The sequence below is a fragment of the Ruditapes philippinarum genome, unplaced genomic scaffold, assembly GCF_026571515.1.
Source record: "Ruditapes philippinarum isolate M1 unplaced genomic scaffold, ASM2657151v2 ctg404_1_1_1_1, whole genome shotgun sequence".
NCBI lineage: Eukaryota > Metazoa > Mollusca > Bivalvia > Venerida > Veneridae > Ruditapes > Ruditapes philippinarum.
In genome coordinates, this window is record NW_026852024.1 from 154,417 (window position 1) to 179,313 (window position 24,897).

Consider the following 24,897-nt stretch of genomic DNA (forward strand, 5'->3'; position numbering starts at 1 on the left):
CGAAACAGAAAACCTGGATATTTATAGAAACATTCCCTCTCATGCTCGGTGTTTATTTGTTTGTTTATAGCCGACATCCAATATCCGAAAACTGGCGGAATAAAAATTGAATAATTATCATGGTTAACTTCAGAAGCATAAAGCACAGCAAGTGTTAGAAAGATTACCCGTCACAATATGAGGGGTTTCGCTACATTTTATTTCTCAAGTGAACAGTTAGCGCAGTAAATATTACGCTGCCTCATTGATATCAATACCCACACGCTGTCTACAGATTTCATTTACAGCGTGTTACATTTGTGTTTTTCATTATATCGGCTCAACCCTTTTAACGATAAGGCCATGCTATATGCGTCTGAGGTTTTTTCCCTTTCTTTATCGGTTGTACAATCAATTAGTATGGTTTTATTGTATATTGTAAGTAAGTCAGAAATTACTTCTTTTTATTTATTTATTTATTTTTATTTATATATTTTATCTGCATCTATAACTAAAGTTAAATGTTTATGTTTCATAAAAAATACTCCAAAATTATAGTGCTGAAAATATTTTTAGCATAAGTACAGAAACAAATGTTGTAATGAATTATGTTTGATATTGCATATACAGTTACATTAATTTTGTTTAGCCTTCATTATTGTTAGTTCCGTAATAGGAGTACATTCTTGATTGGGTAATATAAGTTTTAAGTCTATCTCTTAAGATAAGATTGTTTTTAACTACAATTTCGTGGTTGATCCGATAACCTAATTTATTCTCCTCATATACAAATATTTTCGTTTTAATGGGAAAACAATTGCAGTTAAAAATTTTAATCTGCTGTTTTTGTTTGGCATTTATGACTCCTTAAGCTCGGTTAAATTAGGAAAAAACATGTTAACAATATAAAATGCATAATTGCAAACATTAAATTACTTTCCCTATGGATTAAGCTAGACAATTTATTTGCAATGAAATCTTATGTTATCGACCCTACAAGATGAGCATTTGTAAAGAACTTCTTCTAAGGAATGGTTACTGTGATTAATTATGAAATGTGTTCACTGTATCGAATGTAAGTTTAATTGAAATTCATTTGACCCTTAGTTTATACAAATTTATTTTAGTTCAATTATGTTGGAAGCTATAAGGTTATTTAAATAATTTCGAATCCGTTCCTGGAACCAACCAGTACCAAGCTATGGATGTAAAGTATCTTGCTCAAGAAAACAATGGCTTGCCCTGACAGGGTTTGAACCTACGTAGTCAGCAATCGTTAAATTAATAGTGCGACGCGTTAACCACTCGCCCCAGAGCCATAACAACATTTGACACTTTATGAAGCAAAACAAACAAGCCGTGTTCAACTAACGATAGTTTCATGACGAGGAATACAGGACAGGAGTTTATCTTTTACCTTTTTTATTATATCAGATTATCCATGCCTGATAATAATTGTTTACGTTCCACTAGATGATTTCTCTATATTACATGTATGAGAATGGCTTCCTGATGACAGATGTTTAACAATGAAAATATTTTTTTGTTGTAGATAACTACGATTTTGAAAACATGAACATGCAAGAAAATATATCCCAATGTGACCTTGACAACTGTTTAGAAAAAATTCAAGAACTTTTTATAAACAATTGCAAGGTAACGTTTGGAAAACCAAAGAACAAACAGAGGACCCATAAAGAAAATAAATGGCAACCATGGTTTAATACAACATGCAAACAAATGAGAAACAAATATCATATAGCAAGAAAAATCTATAATAGAAACAAAACAGAAATAAATAAAAATAATCTAAAAGTAATAAGTAAAGAATACAAACAAAATATCAATATTGCACACAAAGAACACAAAAATAAAAGAATTGAGAAACTTAGAAATGCCAAAAGTACAAGCCCAAGAGAATACTGGAAAATAATTAACTCTATTGATCAATCTAAAAATGCAACTAAGGCTACTCTTCATGACCTATATGATTTTTTCAAAAAGACAAATGAAGGAGAAAACATAGAAGATAATTCAATAGATTCAGAAACTGTTATAGAAGTAAATGAAGAAATAAATACAGAAATCACTGATGAGGAAATAAAAAAAGCAGTTAAACTACTCAAAAACAATAAAAGTCCAGGATGTGACTATATTTTAAATGAACACATTAAGTCAACTATTGATACAATGCTTCCAATTTATAACAAATTATTTAACCTTGTTTTTGACTCTGGATTAATACCATCCAGCTGGACAAAAGGTGTAATATTACCCATTTATAAAAATAAGGGAAATGCCACTCAGCCTGAAAATTATAGACCAATCACTTTATTAAGTTGCTTAGGTAAATTATTTACTGCCATATTGAACAATAGAATTACAAATTACACTGAAGACCATAACATTATAACCAAATGCCAAGCAGGATTCCGCAAAAATCACTCAACTACAGATAATTTATTTATATTACAATCTTTAATTGATATTCTAAGAACACAAAAGAAAAAAATATACTGTGCATTTATTGATTTTAAACAAGCATTTGATACTGTCTGGCGTCAAGGATTATGGAATAAACTCATTAAATACAATGTAAATGGCAAATTTTTAAAAATAGTCAAAAGTATGTATGAAAACATTAAATCATGTGTAAAAACTTCCCAAGGTGTGTCTGACTTTTTCCCAAGTCTAATCGGAGTAAGACAAGGCGAAAATTTGTCGCCGATACTATTTTCACTTTATTTAAATGACCTTGAAACTTTTCTATCAGATAATAATGCAAATGGAATAAGCTTCAGCATCTCTGAACTTAACCTTTCAATTTATCTCAAACTCTTTGTTATTCTATATGCTGATGACACAGTGTTATTAAGTGATTCACAACAAGGCCTACAAAAAGAGCTAGAACTATTCGAACAATACTGCACAAAATGGAAACTTACAGTCAACACGCTAAAAACTAAAATAATCATTTTTGGATCAAGAATTGTAAATAACCTTCCAATCTTTACTTACGGGAATAAAGAAATAGAAATTGTAAATGAATACAAATACTTAGGACTCTATTTATCAAAAACCTGCAGCTATAAAAAAACCAAAGATCACATTGCTAAACAGGCAACAAAGGCCATGTATATGTTATTAAAGAAAATAAGACATATTGACTTGCCTCTAGATCTACAAGTTGATATATATAAAAAAACAATCCAACCTATGCTTTTATATGGGAGTGAGCTTTATGGCTACAGTAACATGACATGTCTTGAAAGAGTACAACTCAAGTTTTTCAAACACATCTTAAATTTAAAAAGGTCAACGCCTTCCTATATGATTTACAGTGAACTAGGTATAATGCCGCTTAAAGAAGAAGCCAGAATAAGAATGATATCTTTCTGGTGTAGAATAAATAATAACAATATAAATAATAACAATAATAATAACGGTAGTAGTAATAATAACAATGGTATTAACAACACCAATAATGAAAATACCAATGATAATAATAACACCAATGATAACAATCCCAATGATAATAATAACACTGATAATAACAATCCCAATGATAATAATAACACTGAGAATAACAATCCCAATGATAATTATAACACTGATAATGATAACAACCATAATTATAATCAAATCACACATACAGATAATAACAAACTGGCAAACATAATGTGTCATATTTTAACTGCATTAAATAGGCAAAGAAATGTCAAATCAAAATGGTTAGACTTTATTTATAATCTGATTCAAACAAATGGATTCAGTAATGTATTGATAAACCAAAGTGAACTGAATCTTAAATGGTTTTCACTTGCTTTTAAAAGAAATATTAAAGACCAATTTATCCAAACATGGAGCTCAACAGTTAATAATTCAACTAACTTCATGTACAAGATAATTAAACATGATACAAACATGAATAAATATTTCACAAAATTACCAAATTATTATGGAAAACTGTTAACAGCATTTAGAACAAGGAATCATAAATGTCCAGTTGAGGTTGGACGTTACCATAACATACCATTAAATGAAAGAACCTGTTATTTATGCAATCAAGGTTTAGGTGATGAATATCACTACATCCTTGAATGTAAACACTTTCAAGAATCACGAAAAACACTGATCAAACCTTACTACTACAAACAACACAGCATACTTAAATTTGACAAGTTATTCAATTCAGAAAACAAAAAAGAACTAATTAATTTATGTAAATTTGTACAAATTATAATCAAAAATGTTAAAGCCCAATATTAAATGATTGTACTTGAAATGTTTTTGGAAATTTATTAGTAAAACAATTTACATATAAGCTAGATGAAGATCTATGTACTATATATTTTATCAATTAATTTCCTATGTAATTTGGTAAAATGCTCAGTGTAAATGCTAAATTTTATAAACTTAAGCAATATTGGTGAAAATATCAATTGTTTTTCATATGTATGATATCATGTTTAATAATATTCTTTTCTTTTTTTTCTTTTGAAATCAATTGTTAACAACAGTTAGATCTACATCATCTACTATGAATTTAATTAATGCATGTTAACAATTTAAAATTGGTAAATTTCATGTTTTTTATATGACTGTATGATATCATGTGTAATAATATTCTTTTTTTTTTAAATCAATAACAATAGTTACACCATTCACTATGAATTGAATCAATTCATGTTACCATCTAAAAATGGTAAATTTCATGTTTTTTTACATGTATGATATCATGTTTAATAATATTTTATTGTTCGAAATCAGTAACAACAGGTACACTATTCACAATGGATTGAGTCAATGCATGTTAGACATTTAATTTTAATGGTAAATTTCATGTAAACTGCAACTGCCTGTTAAAAATCTTTATTTAATACTGTACATATTTGTATATATAGTTTATTGCTATCATAATTTATTATTAACTGGTACTATTTATTGTTAATACTCAGTTTTATATATAATTTTTGATGCTCTGAAAATTTGATACTTGATATTAACAAATTAAGGTTGCCATCAGACTGTACAAAGAACAATGATTGAGTACATACTGTACTGTAGTAATATCTACATTTATCTATTAATGAGGACAAGTCTACAGATCTATTTTCTTTTCTTTTTTTCTTTTTGTAAAATAATGACCCATCCATATGATCCAGTCAGTTATATAAATATTTGAAAACTTTATATGTAAATTAATGAATTATAGATTCTACTTTGAAATTTGTAAAGAGGACAATACTTATTTAAAAGCATGAATGAAGATGATAATAGTGTATACCAGTAACAGATATATCTTCTGTATTTCCTTCATATAGTTGTTTATTTTTAAGTTACTTAATTACCGGCTTAATTGAACCTAACTGACCTTAATTAAACTGTAATTAAGAAGACAGTACAGAAAGAAGACCTGTAGCGAGGCAAAGCCCTTAATATTTCAATTTCGTTTAAGGGCTGGCCAAACGCACACCGTTTATGACAAATGAGGGATATTTGAAAATATTAAAATTCCCACCCTTATCAGATAATTCACAGCAATTATAAATGCATAAGGGGCCGGGGAAATCCCCTTTAATTCTTATGTTTACAAAATAAAACCAATATTTACTCACCCTTCCCGTCACATTCGTAAATTTTGCAGCATTACATCGCTAGAAATCAGTAACCAGATAATAATCCAAGATCAACAGAGATTTATTTCTTCTCTTTTACTTTTTGCAGGTTAATTAAGTCCATTTTTTGCCACATAAACGAAATCATCACAGCACTATATTTATATTGAAACTATACCGCGTGCAGACACAATACACCTACTGACCCAATGACATATTTTTGTGTAAATTACAGAAGTTTATTTAACGGCACAGTAGAAAGCGCGTGCCAACAGGTGACCAATCACAATACAATATAATTCAGGTTAAGAAAAGGTTAAAGTTGACAGATGATATTTGTAAACAATTTAGTCTAGACATTTTGATTCAGTACTGTCTTTCTTTAATATACAAAAGAAATTTAGTTGCGATTCATAATTCATATTTTTGAATGAATGTTGTCCTCTGTAGACATGGTTTTATATATATATTTAGGATTCTTTTTCTCGTGTTTATGTATTGGTATGCATACTGAGATAATCAAATAAACTTGGAAACTTGGATTTTGCGTTTCGTACAATACAACAACATTTAAATCAACATGTTGCATATTGGATCTTCATACATAGACGCGTGTTTTATTTATATATTATAAAGGATCTGCATTGTATACTTGACAACGTGCATTAACAATAAAATAATTAGAAATTTCAGAATATTGGTATAACGGTAATATGATGTATTTCGTTAATATCATGCCATTTTAATAGTTTGCTTTAAGTAAAATACATTATCTATAAGACCGATTGTCGTTCATTATAAATAGAGGATATTGAATGAGTGTAGGTTTAATACTAAATTTATTGAACGAGTTGAATAAAATCATATTATGCGAGCCTCTGGCGAGCATAATATTGTTTTATTCAACGAGTTCAATAAATTTAGTATTGAATCTACACGAATATAATATTCTATTTATCACATATATAAAATAAGAACGGTAAACTGTTAACAAAAGACATATTTCTTTGACGAGCCTATAGTGTAACGCTAATATTAGCGCGCTTTAACGCTATGTTTATAGTGCAAATGACGTGACGTCAAAGTGTTATTACACTAGTGTAATATTGTCTAGTGTAATATCGTTTTTATTAAATGGCTTTAATACACTCCTGCGCCGCGGTTTATGTGATAAATAACATTATTACTGTACTCTATTTTAAACAGCGTCGATTCAATTTAGCGTTAGTCAATTGTTTTATATCCATTTTTTACAATATAGCATCTTTAAAATGTGCATGAGTTGCTTAAATGACATTTGTGTAACGGCACAGTTTATTCATAAGATCGGTCATTTACATTTTAGATTAAATTATTTTGCAAACAGACAAACACATACAAATCCGGTTTATAAGATCATGAATGAAAAAAATATGGATAAAAGATCCCCGTATGAATATTATAAGTCCAGGTGCAATTTCTCAGATTTCATAACATTAATGTACTGCAAATTAAGATGTCATAAAATACCTACATTTGCGCATTTAAGTGCAGTTAATTTAGATATTTGCATTTCAATAGATCATAAAGTAAATCTTTTTTGTCTTTTCTCCGTACGAAACGAAGGAAATATACACCTTACAAAGATTAACGTTAATTTATTTACTACATTAAAATTCAACATCTAAATACGAATATCATTCAATGAAGTCCATGTTTCATTTGCACAAAGATTTCCCATTTAATAGTGCTGTATCAAAAAATAGAGCAACATTTGCTTAGTTTCATAAAAACCAGATTCTTCATATTGCCAATTATTTACAAAAACTGTTTCTTATCATAGCATCAGCACTTTAAAGCTCGCTTTATTACATGTATATGTGCCAATTTATCTATTCACTGGAGTTACATTTCAGTATCCCTGATAAGTAAGTATAATAACATCATAATAATGTCATAATTAACTTTCAGCTTAGCTCCCGGCATAATTTACCATTTGGCTGTGATTTATGTAATATCTTAATTCAAGAACATGCACGCTATTATGTGTTATTTGGAAAGTAATTAGACCACTGCGCTGACTCATAGTAATTTAAAAGATCAAACAACATTTAACTTATAAAAGAAGAAAAAAAGCTAACAAAATATTTCTAAAAGAAGCAAGAAGTATGAGGAATAATAAATTACTGTTCAATTACCGGCAACATATTCAGAATTTTTATTAATCATGGTCAAAGTAATTATCTTATTCTACAAACAGATGCAATAGCCTGATAATATATTATACTCGGATTGTTCTCGGCTTTCCATGAAGTAAATGAAATTAAATTATAATTTGCCCAGAAACATGTACAACAATTATACAACCAGTACAAAATAATAAAAGGTATTAATAACTCGACAGAAACTGACTGCTGGACATTATTACCATGTTCAATGGAAAATAAAACTACCGTTGAAACAACTTTGTTTCAGCTTATACCAAACTAAAGATTCCAGAAATGTCCGTGGATTGATAATTCTAAATTGTGGATCTAAATCTCAATTTTGATTTTATCGTAAAACCCTACTTGATTAGAATATTCAACGTTTTGTTGCATTTTGTTGTATTTCAAATGAATTGATTTCAAATGACTTCTTTAACAGGGAAAGAATATTCACCTTAAGAAAGTTTTAGATAAATGTCCTTATGTTTGCAAATGACTTTGAAATCCTGGCGTATACAAATGTTTGTTTGGTGATATTAATCAGACGATGCATCAATTTTTAGATTGAATAAACATCAATGGTTACACTAACCTCGTCAAATTAATGTTAATATCTCAATTAAATATCTACGAAATAACTTATACCAAATGTTACATCAACTTAATGGCAAAATGATGTTTCTATTAAACACAATTAATTACCAAACATCTTATTCGAAATCATGGAATGCCAGAAGTCAATTAACGTTTTCTGTCTGATTAGTTCTTAATCATAATTTCATCACAGTTACAACTAAAGAATACATATCTCACGGTAATTATTATATAAATTATTTTGACTTGGTTTTCCAAATGAAAGTAAGCCTGCTCTTGAAATAAAATTGCTTCCTTCGTCTTTTTCGACTTTGAAGTGTAATGATATGTAAAAAATACTTACATGAACACTAACAATATGCATGGTATCAAAAATTATTCTTATTTGGAAATTTGAAACAAATATGCTACGTAGTATTTTTGTTTTCAAATAATAGCAAAATGTTCTTTTCATAACAATGATATCACCAAACATATTCTGGTAAAGGTTTTTGCAGTATATAAAGAAATAAAAACCCTTGCAAAACGATAATAAATAAATGAATAATATTTCATTTTTCTTTGTTAAATCAACCATTTGAAAAAATAGGCTCTTTCTGTAATACTTTTGCTTGATAAACCAGCTTTACCTACATTAGTTACATGATCACTTTCTGTGCTGATCATACACTATTTATGTTATCATGAATGATGTATTATGTACATTATGTACATTGTAGCAATTAATATTGAAGTTTCGTAACTTTACAAATTTGCACCTAGATTACCGTTACCATTCAAGAGATTGTTCAAAGTTTCTCCCAAATAAAGCAGAACCTGATCTTTAATAAAAAGCCAGTTTGTGTTCGAGTCATTGACTAAAGTTTTGTTATGTAAGCCGTTCTTGTAACTCGATACCATTTAGTTATGACGTCAAGCTTTATAAAAATGCACGTCTATAATACACTGATGACATGTGACACAAACGGAAGTTATCATACCCGATTAAATAGTTATACACCAGCAACTCTAGGGATGGGAGATCCATAACATGAACATTGTGTAGAAATATCAAATTCTAGTCTATAGTTCGAATTGAATATTATATAATGAAACTTATTTGAAAAGTGTTTTGTTATGTTTTAATTTCAAAGCCCACACAGAAAGTAATGAAAACATTTTTTATTTGAAATCTGATTTTCAATGAATTCACAATTACATGCTCAATTTAAATTGTACTTAATCACATTGTGCAAGAAATACTGTAAAGGGACAGCTTTTAAGTTGTACATAGAGTTATGTACAGATATTGACAATCATCATTTATGTTATTATTTGTCATAACAACTTCTATCTATTCGGACAAATTCACCACAAACAATGTTAAACGTACAACCATGCTTTGTCAAGCAAGCTTGTGTCTCATTTGTAGTTGAATGGAAAAGTAGATTTGAAAACAGTATTTGATACTCGTTATGGGATCAGATCTTCTTTGAAGTATCAATTATTACTGTTAAATACAGATCTTCATTTTGATTGCAATACAAATAACAAATCAAACTGTGGGAATTTGTGGGAATTTTTATAAAATGTATACTGTTTAAGTTATAAATTACAAACAAGCAATCACATCCAGAGAGTTTTTGTTTTTGCATTGAAATGTATGTTTTTAATCATAGTGTTAAAGCCTGACATGATATTTCAATATTGAGACGGGGTACTTTTTAAAAATAACAACTCTTTAAAATATTTTAACAAGCTTAGTCAGTGTTTATATTTAAATGATTACAAAATTAATCTTAATGCAATCATACCATTTAATAGCCAAGTTTCATAGTGTTTTACGCTGTAAATATATAGGGTATTTGTTGAATTTCTATATAATAATTATGTTAATTATAATTAAATTTTAGATGACTTGTACATTATAATTATTTTGTATAATGTTTCCTACATCATTTGTTTTATGAATTGCTCTAAAGTAAAACATTTATAAAATTAAATATAATGAATTTGTCTTCTATTTTCTTGTCTCACGCATATTTGATTAAATCAGTTATTTTTTTCATATATTTAGACAAGCTCCATCTAATCCAAGTACAATTATTACCTTAGTACTTCGGTCTGATAAAAATATAAAAAGACATGTAGGATTTTGAACTTCCATATAACGAAAAGGCTGAATGTCACTATGTCACATTTGCAGACATGTGTTTACATCTAAAAGAATTAGAATTTTGTTTTCTTCAAATCGAGTTCCGTCCATTATTCTTACACTATTACTACTGGCTAAGATTACACGAGCTCTTTCCTTGTGTGAATATGTCCAAACAAATTGGAGTAAACTATTGCTCTATGTCTAACCAAGTAGACTTACAGTAGAATATTTTGTCATCATCTCAAACGAGAGGTCCTCGTGTTAGTCTGATTACAAAACTCGTTTATATAGCAAGTGCCGTACCTAAATACGAATATTTAGTTTCATATTGCCTACTTAAATATAAGACAGTTGAAGATGATTCTTCAATAAAAAAAAAGCAAAGAAGGAGACTTAAGCAGAAAGAAAAAAAAAGTGGTCTACTGACTCATTGTCTTATGAGTTTCTAAAATGTTTATACCGAGATTTATTTCTTCTCTTTTACTTTTTGCAGGTTAATTAAGTCCATTTTTTGCCACATAAACGAAATCATCACAGCACTATATTTATATTGAAACTATACCGCGTGCAGACACAATACACCTACTGACCCAATGACATATTTTTGTGTAAATTACAGAAGTTTATTTAACGGCACAGTAGAAAGCGCGTGCCAACAGGTGACCAATCACAATACAATATAATTCAGGTTAAGAAAAGGTTAAAGTTGACAGATGATATTTGTAAACAATTTAGTCTAGACATTTTGATTCAGTACTGTCTTTCTTTAATATACAAAAGAAATTTGGTTGCGATTCATAATTCATATTTTTGAATGAATGTTGTCCTCTGTAGACATGGTTTTATATATATATTTAGGATTCTTTTTCTCGTGTTTATGTATTTGTATGCATACTGAGATAATCAAATAAACTTGGAAACTTGGATTTTGCGTTTCATACAATACAACAACATTTAAATCAACATGTTGCATATTGGATCTTCATACATAGAAGCGTGTTTTATTTATATATTATAAAGGATCTGCATTGTATACTTGACAACGTGCATTAACAATAAAACAATTAGAAATTTCAGAATATTGGTATAACGGTGATATAATGTATTTCGTTAATATCATGCAATTTTAATAGTTTGATTTAAGTAAAATACTTTATCTATAAGACCGATTGACGTTCATTATAAATAACATTATTACTGTACTCTATTTTAACCAGCGTCGATTCAATTTAGCGTTAGTCAATTGTTTTATATCCATTTTTTACAATATAGCATCTTTAAAATGTGCATGAGTTGCTTAAATGACATCTGTGTAACGGCACAGTTTATTCATAAGATCGGTCATTTACATTTTAGATTAAATTATTTTGCAAACAGACAAACACATACAAATCCGGTTTATAAGATCATGAATGAAAAAAAGTATAGATAAAAGATCCCCGTATGAATATTATAAGTCCAGGTGCAATTTCTCAGATTTCATAACATTAATGTAATGCAAATTAAGATGTCATAAAATACCTACATTTGCGCATTTAAGTGCAGTTAATTTAGATATTTGCATTTCAATAGATCATAAAGTAAATCTTTTTTGTCTTTTCTCCGTACGAAACGAAGAAAATATACACCTTACAAAGATTAACGTTAATTTATTTACTACATTAAAATTCAACATCTAAATACGAATATCATTCAATGAAGTCCATGTTTCATTTGCACAAAGATTTCCCATTTAATAGTGCTGTATCAACAAATAGAGCAACATTTGCTTAGTTTCATAAAAACCAGATTCTTCATATTGCCAATTATTTACAAAAACTGTTTCTTATCATAGCATCAGCACTTTAAAGCTCGCTTTATTACATGTATATGTGCCAATTTATCTATTCACTGGAGTTACATTTCAGTATCCCTGATAAGTAAGTATAATAACATCATAATAATGTCATAATTAACTTTCAGCTTAGCTCCCGGCATAATTTACCATTTGGCTGTGATTTATGTAATATCTTAATTCAAAAACATGCACGCTATTATGTGTTATTTGGAAAGTAATTAGACCACTGCGCTGACTCATAGTAATTTAAAAGATTTGAAAAAATAGGCTCTTTCTGTAATACTTTTGCTTGATAAACCAGCTTTACCTACATTAGTTACATAATCACTTTCTGTGCTGATCATACACTATTTATGTTATCATGTATGTTGTATTATGTACATTATGTACATTGTAGCAATTAATATTGAAGTTTCGTAACTTTACAAATTTGCACCTAGATTACCGTTACCATTCAAGAGATTGTTCAAAGTTTCTCCCAAATGAAGCAGAACCTGATCTTCTATTGAAAGCCAGTTTGTGTTCGAGTCATTGACTAAAGTTTTGTTATGTAAGCCATTCTTGTAACTCGATACCATTTAGTGATGACGTCAAGCTTTATAAAAATGCACGTCTATAATACACTGATGACATGTGACACATACGGAAGCTATCATACCTGATTAAATAGTTATACACCAGCAAATCTAGGGATGGGAGATCCATAACATGAACGTTGTGTAGAAATATCAAATTCTAGTCTATAGTTCGAATTGAATATCATATAATGAAACTTATTTGAAAAGTGTTTTGTTATGTTTTAATTTCAAAGCCCACACAGAAAGTATCGAAAACATTTTTTATTTGAAATCTGATTTTCAATGAATTCACAATAACATGCTCAATTTAAATTGTACTTAATCACATTGTGCAAGAAATACTGTAAAGGGACAGCTTGTAAGTTATACATAGAGTTATGCGTAGATGTGCAAAATCGTCATTTATTTTATTATTTGTCATCTACTCGGACAAATTCACCACCTGTAATGTTATTCTTACAGCTATGGCATGTCAAGCTTGTGTCTCATTTGTAGTTAAACAGTATAGTAGATTTGAAAACAGTATTTGATACTCGTTATGGGATCAGATCTTCTTTGAAGTATCAATTATTACTGTTAAATACAGATCTTCATTTTGATTGCAATACAAATAACAAATTAAACTGTGGGAATTTGTGGGATTTTTTATGAAATGTATACTGTTTAAGTTATGAATTACAAACAAGCAATCACATCCAGATAGTTTTTGTTTTTGCATTGAAATGTATGTTTTTAATCTTAGTGTTAAAGCCTGACATGATATTTCAATATTGAGACGGGGTACTTTTTAAAAATAACAACTCTTTAAAATATTTTAACAAGCTTAGTCAGTGTTTATATTTAAATGATTACAAAATTAATCTTAATGCAATCATACCATTTAATAGCCAAGTTTCATAGTGTTTTACGCTGTAAATATATAGGGTATTTGTTGAATTTCTTTATAATAATTATGTTAATTATAACTAAATTTTAGATGACTTGTACATTATAATTATTTTGTATAATGTTTCCTACATCATTTGTTTTATGAATTGCTCTAAAGTAAAACATTTATAAAATTAAATTTAATGAATTTGTCTTCTATTTTCTTGTCTCACGCATATTTGATTAAATCAGTTATTTTTGTCATATATTTAGACAAGCCCCATCTAATCCAAGTACAATTATTACCTTAGTACTTCGGTCTGATAAAAATATAAAAAAAACATGTAGGATTTTGAACTTCCATATAACGAAAAGGCTGAATGTCACTATGTCACATTTGCAGACATGTGTTTACATCTAAAAGAATTAGAATTTTGTTTTCTTCAAATCGAGTTCCGTCCATTATTCTTACACTATTACTACTGGCTAAGATTCCACGAGCTCTTTCCTTGTGTGAATATGTCCAAACAAATTGGAGTAAACTATTGCTCTATGTCTAACCAAGTAGACTTACAGTAGAATATTTTGTCATCATCTCAAACGAGAGGTCCTCGTGTTAGTCTGATTACAAAACTCGTTTATATAGCAAGTGCCGTACCTAAATACGATTATTTAGTTTAATATTGCCTACTTAAATATAAGACAGTTGAAGATGATTCTTCAATAAAAAAAAAGCAAAGAAGGAGACTTAAGCAGAAAGAAAAAAAAAGTGGTCTACTGACTCATTGTCTTATGAGTTTCTAAAATGTTTATACCGAAGTACACAATTTGTCAAAAGCATACAAACTGATAAATTGAAATTGAAATAGTTTAAATTATTTGCGGCGTTCTATGGAAGTTATGTAATACATGTAGTACAGGTATTATTAAAATTTCGAGCACATTGAAGCATGTCTGCACAAAAGGTGTGTATAACTGTTTAATATAATTATAAATCATTATAATATAGAAACTGCATATAACAAACATATATACCTATAATTTATTTCTTAGGAATTTACCATGCCTTAATTTACATCAACAAAGTTATTATTTATATCTAAAATATCTTATCTATCTAAAAGATTGATTATTATCAGTATCACATACTCTTACCGCTTCTATAAGTGTAAAGATATGTATGAGAGATCAGGAGAGAGAACATTTCAATGATATTGATAAACAAACATGATATGAAAGCAGATCTAAACAAATAACATAAACATATCATGCTGTTCGTTTGCCGGAAAAAGATGATAGTTAAAGCTTTTGATTCCATCGGTTAAGCCAAACTAGTTTTCCTTAACATCCAATTTTACCACAGCAAAACGCTTTTATTCTTATACCTCAATGGATTTATTATGTTTGGTGTTCTGTTAAAGTTTCCATCATAAAACACTTACTCAATGGCATTTAATGTCTTAATTCACGTGAACACAACATGCGTTCTAATGAATAATTGGTATAAAAGCATCAGGTGTATTTATTAAATTCAAATACAGTCATAAAGATACGAATTAAAATATCATATTACTAAAAATAACAAAATACAAAATTCCCATTCAGTACATTTTATTACTTTTTGCTGTCCTGTTCACTGCAAAGTATTACTTCGTACGTTTACACATAAGAAATTATATAATTCTAGATTATTGACAAATACTCCTTATAGTTTCAACATAAATGCATATCTTTCTAAATATGTTTCATAGCTTTTATGTTTCATTTTTAATCCATAGCAAATACATGTAGATTAAAGATATTCATCATTTTATCAATTATTGTCTAATACTTGCAATTATCACACCATCAGTACTTCAAGCTTGTTTAAGACCTGTACAAGCGCCGAAATTTCTTTTCAAAAGGAGTAATATTTCATATCCCTCTAAATAAAGAAGAATGGAAATATTAACATCATAATAATTTAAGCTTGTGCGATTATATTGTAATTAAGCTGTTGATAATCCAGCAACGTCTTGTTGAGTTTGAAAGAGTAGTGCTAATGATGAAACAAAATTTAATGTCAAATGTTTCAAAACTGATACTTATTTGTTGGTGCACAAACCCAATTAAGGCAATATTGCGCCGAAACAGGAAAGATGATTCTGCCTTAACTCGGGAGTTGCAAACTCAAAGCAACACAAGCAACACACTGGAGATACTACAATAACCCGAACCATTTTAATAGGGGTCTTACGATCACGCAGGGTTAAACGATGAGTGCAAATATGACACCTCAGCCCGTAAAGTCAACCCTTCAGCCACAAGGGGCATTCAAGATTTATACACAAATAGATATAGCATAAGATCATACGGTTTATGGTTAAAACAAAACATCGACGTATCGGCCTTTTGTAAACTTAATTTGTTCTTACAATCTAAAGGGGAACGTTCTGCTAGCGTTCACTGCTTATTAAGTGAAAACATGTATCCCTTACACTGTACATCATGCAATGAAAATTTAAATTGAACCATTTACTTGTGTAAAGTGAATTCTAAAAGCTAGTTAGAAATAATGATTGAATTTATAACAATTACTTTTAGCAAGTATTCATCAATCTTATGCTTTTAAGCAAAAACAATTTATATAATTCTGTTTTCAACGCCCGCATATTCTCCGGTTATTTCAATTATAATTCATTCATTAGTTAAACTATTTCCATAAACTATCTTTTAATCAATGAATACACACATTATCAATCAAACAGGTTTACAATATCATTTAGATAATTGAATCGTTTGAAATTCGTGATTTATTAGGAAACGGATAGTCTTGAAGTTTCCTAGAAATTTATTATATTTTTGTTATGTTGTTATAATATGTGTTTGTTATGCAATGTTAAATTGAAGATACAAATGAAATAAATATAATAATTTAGAAACTGTTTCATTATCGTATTATTTTCCATAGGTGCAATGAAATTTGATTTTATCTATTTTCCATATTACTGATGGATAGAATACAAGATAATTTAAGAATATATCAGCAACACCAATCAGTCGACGAAGAAAAGCATATAATGGTTTCATAAAAATAAGGTTTCAGTATGACATAAAATTTGAAAACAAACATCTCAAATTTGCAAAACAGGCTCCTTCAAACATAAATTTAATACGATAATAAAGGTTATTTTCGTTTTCTAAGCATCCTCTTCAGCCAAAAAAAAGAAAAAAATGCATTTAGGAAAATGAGCAAAAAATGTCTGAGGAGCACAGAGCAACAGCACTGCTGGGAAATGTAAGCTGGCTAATGATGCAACAAACCTCACTTAGCCCCCACATGTTTCAAACGAGACAGCGTAAATAAAATAAAACCCTGCCAATGGAAAACCTAACGGTTGTTATGCTTAGAAAAGGTCAAAGAAGTAAAAACAGAGACATGATCATGTGGATACAATTAAAAGTACACCCAATGGAGTTTAAGTTTCAAAATAAATCATTTGAAGATCATTTATATAATTTAAGGCTTACACATCAGAGACAGTATCAATAGTTTTGATCAAGTGTACATTTGATTTGAAACATACAAAAGGCTCCTGTTCGTCTACTTCTCATAAAATCATTTCTAATAGCCTCATCAAAACCGTCGATCACTTTTAAGAAGGGCTTTACACAAAGATGAGATGTGTAGTAACAAATGTTACGAAACACTCATACAATGTTTCATTCTTTTTGTAATTTTGTGTGCTTTTGATTTCAAGTTTGTTTGGTCTATTCGATAATGAGCTTATTTTTTCATATAACAGCGTTGAGGTACTAGTATTTATTTAGTTGTATTTGTATCCATAATTGTCAGTGCTTATGACTATAGTTATCATGTAAAAACGACGCACAAGGTCTTTATTTTCAAAACCTTCGCCCGCAAATCCTAGATGACGTTCGAAGGATGTTACAATGATCATTAACTGTTACAGCAAAATGTTTTAATAAGTGACCATAAACCTTGATCTCATTTTATTAACAAAAGGGATGGTGGGTCCATCTAATGAAGTTAAATCACGTTGATTGAATTACTTATATCTTATTCAGAAAAATCAGTTGGTGTTAATTAATATTAAAACCGAAATTAGCGGTATGTTTTCAAATGCTACGGGATAGTGAATCGTAAAAACTATGTGTAGAGTACTTGTCAAATTCAGCGAAAATGATATTCATATTAAAGATAACATTGACCTGACGACAACTATGTATTACTCGGAATTGCGCTCATTGTTTCTAGATAGTTTTTATATTATAAGCAACTAAAGTGCCATAAACTAAACAAATCATATGGATATTTCGTGTTTATTAAAGTGCAGTTTATGTATGTATATATGACACCAAAATTGAAACTTTATATTACAATTAAAATATGTCATACTCCGTATAAAGATGAAACTCAACAAGGCGTTCTTTCAAGTCACGACAAAATTCGTACATTTTTAATGCAATCATGTAATTCAATACCAGTTTACTGTATTACTGTAACACAGTTTTCGTATAAATTGTTGTCAATAATATAAGCTTTTTCGTCTCGGTCAATATGGCATTATCAGGTAATCATATCATATTCGATGGCTCACTAGTCATTAATTTTATAAATAACTGAATGAATGTATTTTCAACTATCATCGGCTTCTTTATTTATAAGCTTTACGAACATTGCTACTTCCAGCGATATTTAGATTTCACGAACTCATTTCTTTGGGTAAATATGTTCAAACAGTTTGGGGCTAAATAATCCTCTTTGTCTATAACCTATACAAACAGTGTAATAAATCTTGCCATCATCAATTCAAGAAGAAAGCTTCTCTTGTTAGTGAACTGTCTTATTGCAAAAAAAAATCTAATTTGTATAGACAGTGTTTTATCCTAAGACGTTTTATAATTTACTTTTTAGCAAAAAAAGAAGATAATATCTCCAAGGAATCGTCTTAATTAGAGATGAAGCGAAAGACGAACAGATAAGCAGATTGAGATAGATATAAAACAAAAAGTTAAAATATACTTTGTATAAAATAAAGACTTAGGAAAACATTGTTAATTGTAAATTTAAAACAGTACTAACAGCAGTACTAGCATGCTCAAACAATGAAATATGTGAAATTAGAAGTAGCTTTTAGCATATTAATTAAACAGGTAAAGCATGTATTCATGCGGCGGTTATCATGGAACCTTTAATGTGCAACTTTCGTTCCAATGCACGAAAACGGCGTATGGTTCACAAGTAAAGGAAAACGTGTGCCCTAAACGGGTGGGGGCGAAACAAAACAAAATGGAAATTTGAAAAGGGGCTCAGAGGTAATGAAGCAGCAAATCGTGTTATTTATTTAAAAGGGAAAAAATCGTTTGAATGTTTGTTTACTGTCTTATTATAAAACTTATTTGTTTAGACAATTTAAACTAGTTGTAAAGAACTTAGATAAGACCTTTGCAGGTCGGTCTTAACAACAAATAAAGAAGACACCTGTAAAGATATTGCACCGTTTCGTTTTTATTTGTATCTATTACACCTTAAATTACATAAGCAAAGTTATCAATATCACGTTATTAGGGAGAGATTCATATCAGTTGCATCTGTACTAAACTATTTTGAAAGTGCCAAATGTACCTGTGATTAGAGGAGCAATATTTCAATAACATCGAAAAAGATGCATACCATAAGCACTTAATAACAAACTAACTTATACTGCTGTTTATTATGCTTAAAGAGGAAAGAGCCACCTGTCCATAACAAGTCCTAGAAAATAACATTGCAACCTATATAATCAGTCGCTTATTTTATCACTTATGGGGATTTTAAAACTAATCATATAATTTCATAATTTAAATCAATTTCATAAAATATTCAATACAGGTTGTAAGCGATCGTAATAAAAGTTTCAGAGTAAAATCACTAGATGACTACAACGAGCATGAAAGACAGCATCCACACCATCCGGCTACACAAAAACGAAATTCCGAGATACTTGAACTATATCCAATGGGGCACCGGACATAAAAGGGCAACTGCATGGATTGATAGCGCAAAGTATCAAAATAAAGAGAGGAAAAAACTACTGCAATAAAAGTAATCCGAAGACTGGTGTGACTACATAACACCGCCTTTTTATGGAATGTGAATAAACAACGTCCATTTATTGAATGGATAGTACAAATTCATTGTTAGTACTTACATGAACTTGTTCCCATTTGTTGAAAAATGATCAATAGTTCCAAATAGATAAACCTGGAAATAGAAGATAATAACTTATAGTTTCTTACAATAATATATAAAGATATTTAACGTCATTGTTACCATATGGTAACAATTATAACAAAGTTTTAAATCCATGTAGTACTAATATCTAATGACCGAGTGGTTAACGCGTCGGACTAGTAATCTAATGATCGCTAGCCGCATGAGTTCAAACCCCGTCAGGGGCAAGTCGTTGTTTCCTTGAGCAAGAAACTTTACACACATTACTCAGTACTGGTTGGTTCCAGGAATTGATTCGAAAGTGTGTCTATAAGCTTATAGCTTCCTACACAATCGAAATAAAATAAATTCTGTATAAACCAATATCTAATTACAATATTTTAAATCTTCTTAACATATTTAAGAAAGCTAAATAGGTATTATATCAAAATTCTGCATCATGTACAACTTAACATCTTGTTTATAATTATAATAAGGAATGTGTTCAGGTATAATGAAAAACGAAGAGAACAAATTAAACAACACCAGTGCAGAAAAAGAACTTAAAACATTTGATATCCGTAATGCAGTTTCCTCTTAAATAAAGCCTGGGGCTTAGTTTGATTTTGCATTTCAAAGTGTTTCCAGACTTCTCAAGTGGTAACTATTTTACGAATTTTTTAAAGGAATTTAGTAATTAACAGTTGCCATCACCAATAATTCAAGTTTGTTGTATTTTTTGCATTGATGTTATCGTGTAGGACATCAGAAGAGCAAATAAAATTAAAACATTAATTATATCGAATAAAATCAAATCATGAAAAGTGATATGTTAATGTTTAAAGAAGTGTACATTGCGCACTTCATTTATATTCGTGTTAATTTCTTTCTTAATGATGTATTTTGCTCAATTTGATATTGGAAAAAACTGGTAATTACTATACAATGTCTAAAACACCTTTTGAATATATACCCGGAGAGAAAATATGGTACAGTATGATTATATGGTGTCTTTAAAAATCGTGCAGTTTTTATAAAAATATACCAAATTATTTTGACAATAGACAATGCGGCTTCCCAAACATAGTTTTTTTACATTTATTTATTCTAATTAGACATTTTCACGACGAGTTTGAATTACTGCAATAAAAGTATTTAACCCAAAGATGACTTAACCCAAAGATGAGCATAGCATAGTATATCTCCAAGTTATTTTTCTTGTATAGTTTAATGAACTCTCAGATGGGAATCAACTAAATGATTTTAGTCCTATATTGATTCATTATTACCATTAAAGTGCAACGGCTCCCATAGAAGAAAACACACTTAATTATCTAACCAACTGCGTTATTTTGGAAATGTCACAATATCACGGAGGAAAAAATATTTCACATGTATACATTTTATCATTACAGTACTTTTGTTTCAGAGTTTAAAACTTTGCCTATTTTGTTTTCTAATTCAGTTATTACATGACTCTATTCACATATATAGTACATCAGAATATACTTATTAACTCTGCTGAATATGTTAATTAAATACCTAAAATGCACGTCATAAGAATAATAAACACATTATTGCAAGATAATGGAAGATAATTGCCATATAACATGGAACAAATTAGTCCCTTAAGACCAGAGAACATGGCACCAACATACCATAATAGTGAGCACTTTATAGAGATTTTAACGCTTTAATTAAAATTTTCGATGTGATTAATACTTATGAAAAGAACAAAATCTAATTTGAAAGTAAAAAATACTTAACATTTAAATATCCTTTTAATGTAAAATAAATGGTTTGTCTATCCAAATCCTGATAAAAATAATTGCTATTACGATTACTGTTATAGACTGAATACCGCTGAGACGGTGCCCGGGAGCGTGAAAATAGTAGCACCTCTCATAATATCTTATGACTAGAAGCTGCAAGTTTCACCTATATGCTTTTGGTGTCGTTCTTTAATTATCAGAAGTACAATATACTAAGTAGAATGCTATTATGTTAAAAACAAATGAGTCATAAATCAAATAAAACAACGGATAAAGGGAGAATATATTTAATTTTAAATGCAACCTTCAAGTAAAAGGTCTAGTCATAAATCTATCACCACTGTCTAGTGATCAGCATGAGTATTTAAGTTCATTCCCCCACTATTTGTAAAACTGCCACTAAACGTGTTTATCTTTTCAAAACAGGTAAGATGCGTGCTTCTATACTTTCATTTATCTATGCCAATTTGTGCTGAAGGTGTGAATTGAAACGAGCGTCGCTCATGCCAGAAAAAAAATTATTGCTGTAATGTTTTGTAACTTGTTTTTCATTCATGCTTCAGGAAGAATATTTAATTTAGGAAATATTGTTTTACATTAGTGAAAGACCGTACTGTTTATAATATTAAATAGATAAAACACATGTTTCAAGTTTATGGAGTTTAATGTAATAATGAGCAACAATATATTAATTAGCAGCACGTTATTCTGATATTTAACTGACAATACAAGAATAAATTTGTACGAGTTCTGAGCTGTATCACATATTAGACTTAGTGAGTCTAACATGATTATATTGGACTTGGTGAGTGTCCAATATGGTTATATTGGACTTGGTGAGTACACTACCGTTTCCAAGCTATGTATGTGTGGGTTATCATGCTAGTGTATCAAGTATTTACATTAAAATGTTAAATAAATTAACATATATGAGCCGCGGCATGACAAAACCAAGATAGTGCGTTTGCGACCATCATGGATCCGGATTAGACTACGCATCCGCGCAGCAGCATGCTGTTTGCTATCAGTTTCTCTAATTGAAATACGGTTTGCAAGCGAACAGCATGGATACTGATCAGATTGCGCGGATGTATTTTTTGTTGAAATTTAATACGGATACATAAGTGATTAACAGTAGCAAGAAACCCTAATTGTACAATAATAACACACTATTTGCTCTGATGGAGTTAATTAAAACATAGTGTTTTTTTTTAAAATCTATTATTTCCATATCGTCGTATTCTAAAGTGACGTTGTACGATTATATTTAATGTCAAAATATAAATACATTTCACAGAAAATGTGGTTTTCAGCTGAGGTTTTAAAACTTGATGGCAAAACATTGCAAAGTTGGGATTTTTGTATTAAACAATATATTTTTCTTTAACTATTAATAATTAAAATCTTGCATTTCCTTTATATTTTAAAGTTTTACTTTTATATTTGATACTATTTGTGCCTATCATGGAAGTATTTATTGAATGGTTAATATGTCATCGTTTTCGTATATTTGTCTTATTTGTAGGCAGACGTCGTTTGCCGCAAGCTGCGGCACATTCCAACTATAATCGAAGGTGTCATTTACAGAAAGAAGAACATATGAACACATTTCCCATACAGGATTCACATAGAATTAAATATAGTTATTGAGACATAATACTTTGAATCATTTTGTCTAGCGAGTGATCTTTATATAAATATAGGTAATCCCGTCCCTACACAGTCTAAACTGTCCTTTGCTTACTTATTTTCTTAACGCTATGGAAATGTAGCAACATATCATTGATATCTATATAATAAATAAATAGAAAGTGTTTGTCCAATACTGAATGTATTGAACGAGTTAAATTTAACTCATATCATGCGAGCATCTGGCAAGAATAATATTACACGTGTTTTCAATCAAGGTGTTCAAAAAATTTAATAATGAACCTACACGGATATATTATTACGTTTGTCGGATAGATAAAGTAAGGATTGTTTGAAGTTAAATGTCACTGACGCGCTTATAGTGTAACGCTTACATTTAGCGCATCGATACGCAATGGTTGTCTCGTCTAAATAATTATATGCACGACTGTGCCATGCAATCATTTTAGGGAATGGGTTTGTTATAAATGGTCTCATAATAATATACAAATAATGTACATAACGGATATCATTTAAAATCCCGTTCTTCTTATGTTTTGGTCTTTTTTCACTTAATGCCAAATTGTGCGTATATTAAGAATCATTCACAACTTGTTAAGCCAAAATCACTTATTGCAAGTACAGATAAAGTTAAAATATTATACTTCATATCAAGCAAGAACAAATTGTAATAAAATAAATGTACACATGTCACTTTGTTAATTAGATTATTTGTCACTATGACTTCAAGTTGCTGTAGGTATACTGTAGATAATATACAAATTAACGACACCTGCACTTCGTTCGTTTCGTTTGTAAAATAGTATGTATATACATTGATATGAAGTGCACTCATATGTGCCAAGACGCCCTGCTTACATAATGTAATTAAGTAATTAAAATGTAGGAGTATCTTTAAATAAAATCTATGGCATTTATTCGTTTTTCCTCATTTTGCTATATTATCAAAATCAGCCCATGCATTTAGACCAATTTACGAGTAAACATTTTCTAACACTAAAGAGATTAGTAATAATATAATGCTTTAGCAAAAAAAAAAACATAGCTTTATTGTACATGTGCAACATAATTACATGGTTTTATTTCAGAATGCTAAAACCATAATAGTTTTATTACCATTTTATCAGCGCCGAATTGGAAAAGAAGTGTGCGTGAACAGCGCGGATAAATCTCGTTTAAGAAGAGGACGGTTTTGCACGATAATAGAATAATTTTAATAAACGAGGTTTTTAACTATATTAAGTGTGATTAAAACACAAATTTTAACAATTTAAGCAGAATTTGATCGATGACTGCTGAAATTGAATTCAGTGGTATCGACTTTAAAAGTGTTTTAGCATTATAATACAAAACTATTGTATTGAAGTTTTAATAATTGAGGAATAATTCAGTAATGACAGGTGTCAAAGAAATCTAGAATATGCTAGTTAACATTTGTCGCATTCGCCTAGTGGTTATGTTTTCTGTATGTTGTATATTATAT

At 29.4% G+C, this 24,897-nt stretch overlaps 1 protein-coding gene across 4 annotated transcripts in view; it reads right to left on the minus strand.

Annotated features, from left to right (window-relative positions):
• LOC132746986 (histamine H2 receptor-like) overlaps nucleotides 1–24,897 on the minus strand; it is a 176,295-nt gene that overhangs the window by 99,871 nt on the left and 51,527 nt on the right. For all 4 annotated transcript variants that reach the window (XR_009628069.1, XM_060736300.1, XM_060736303.1 and 1 more), the window contains one exon: nucleotides 19,991–20,043. The gene's annotated coding sequence lies outside the window, so the exon portion shown is untranslated. The remainder of the gene's footprint in view (nucleotides 1–19,990; nucleotides 20,044–24,897) is intronic.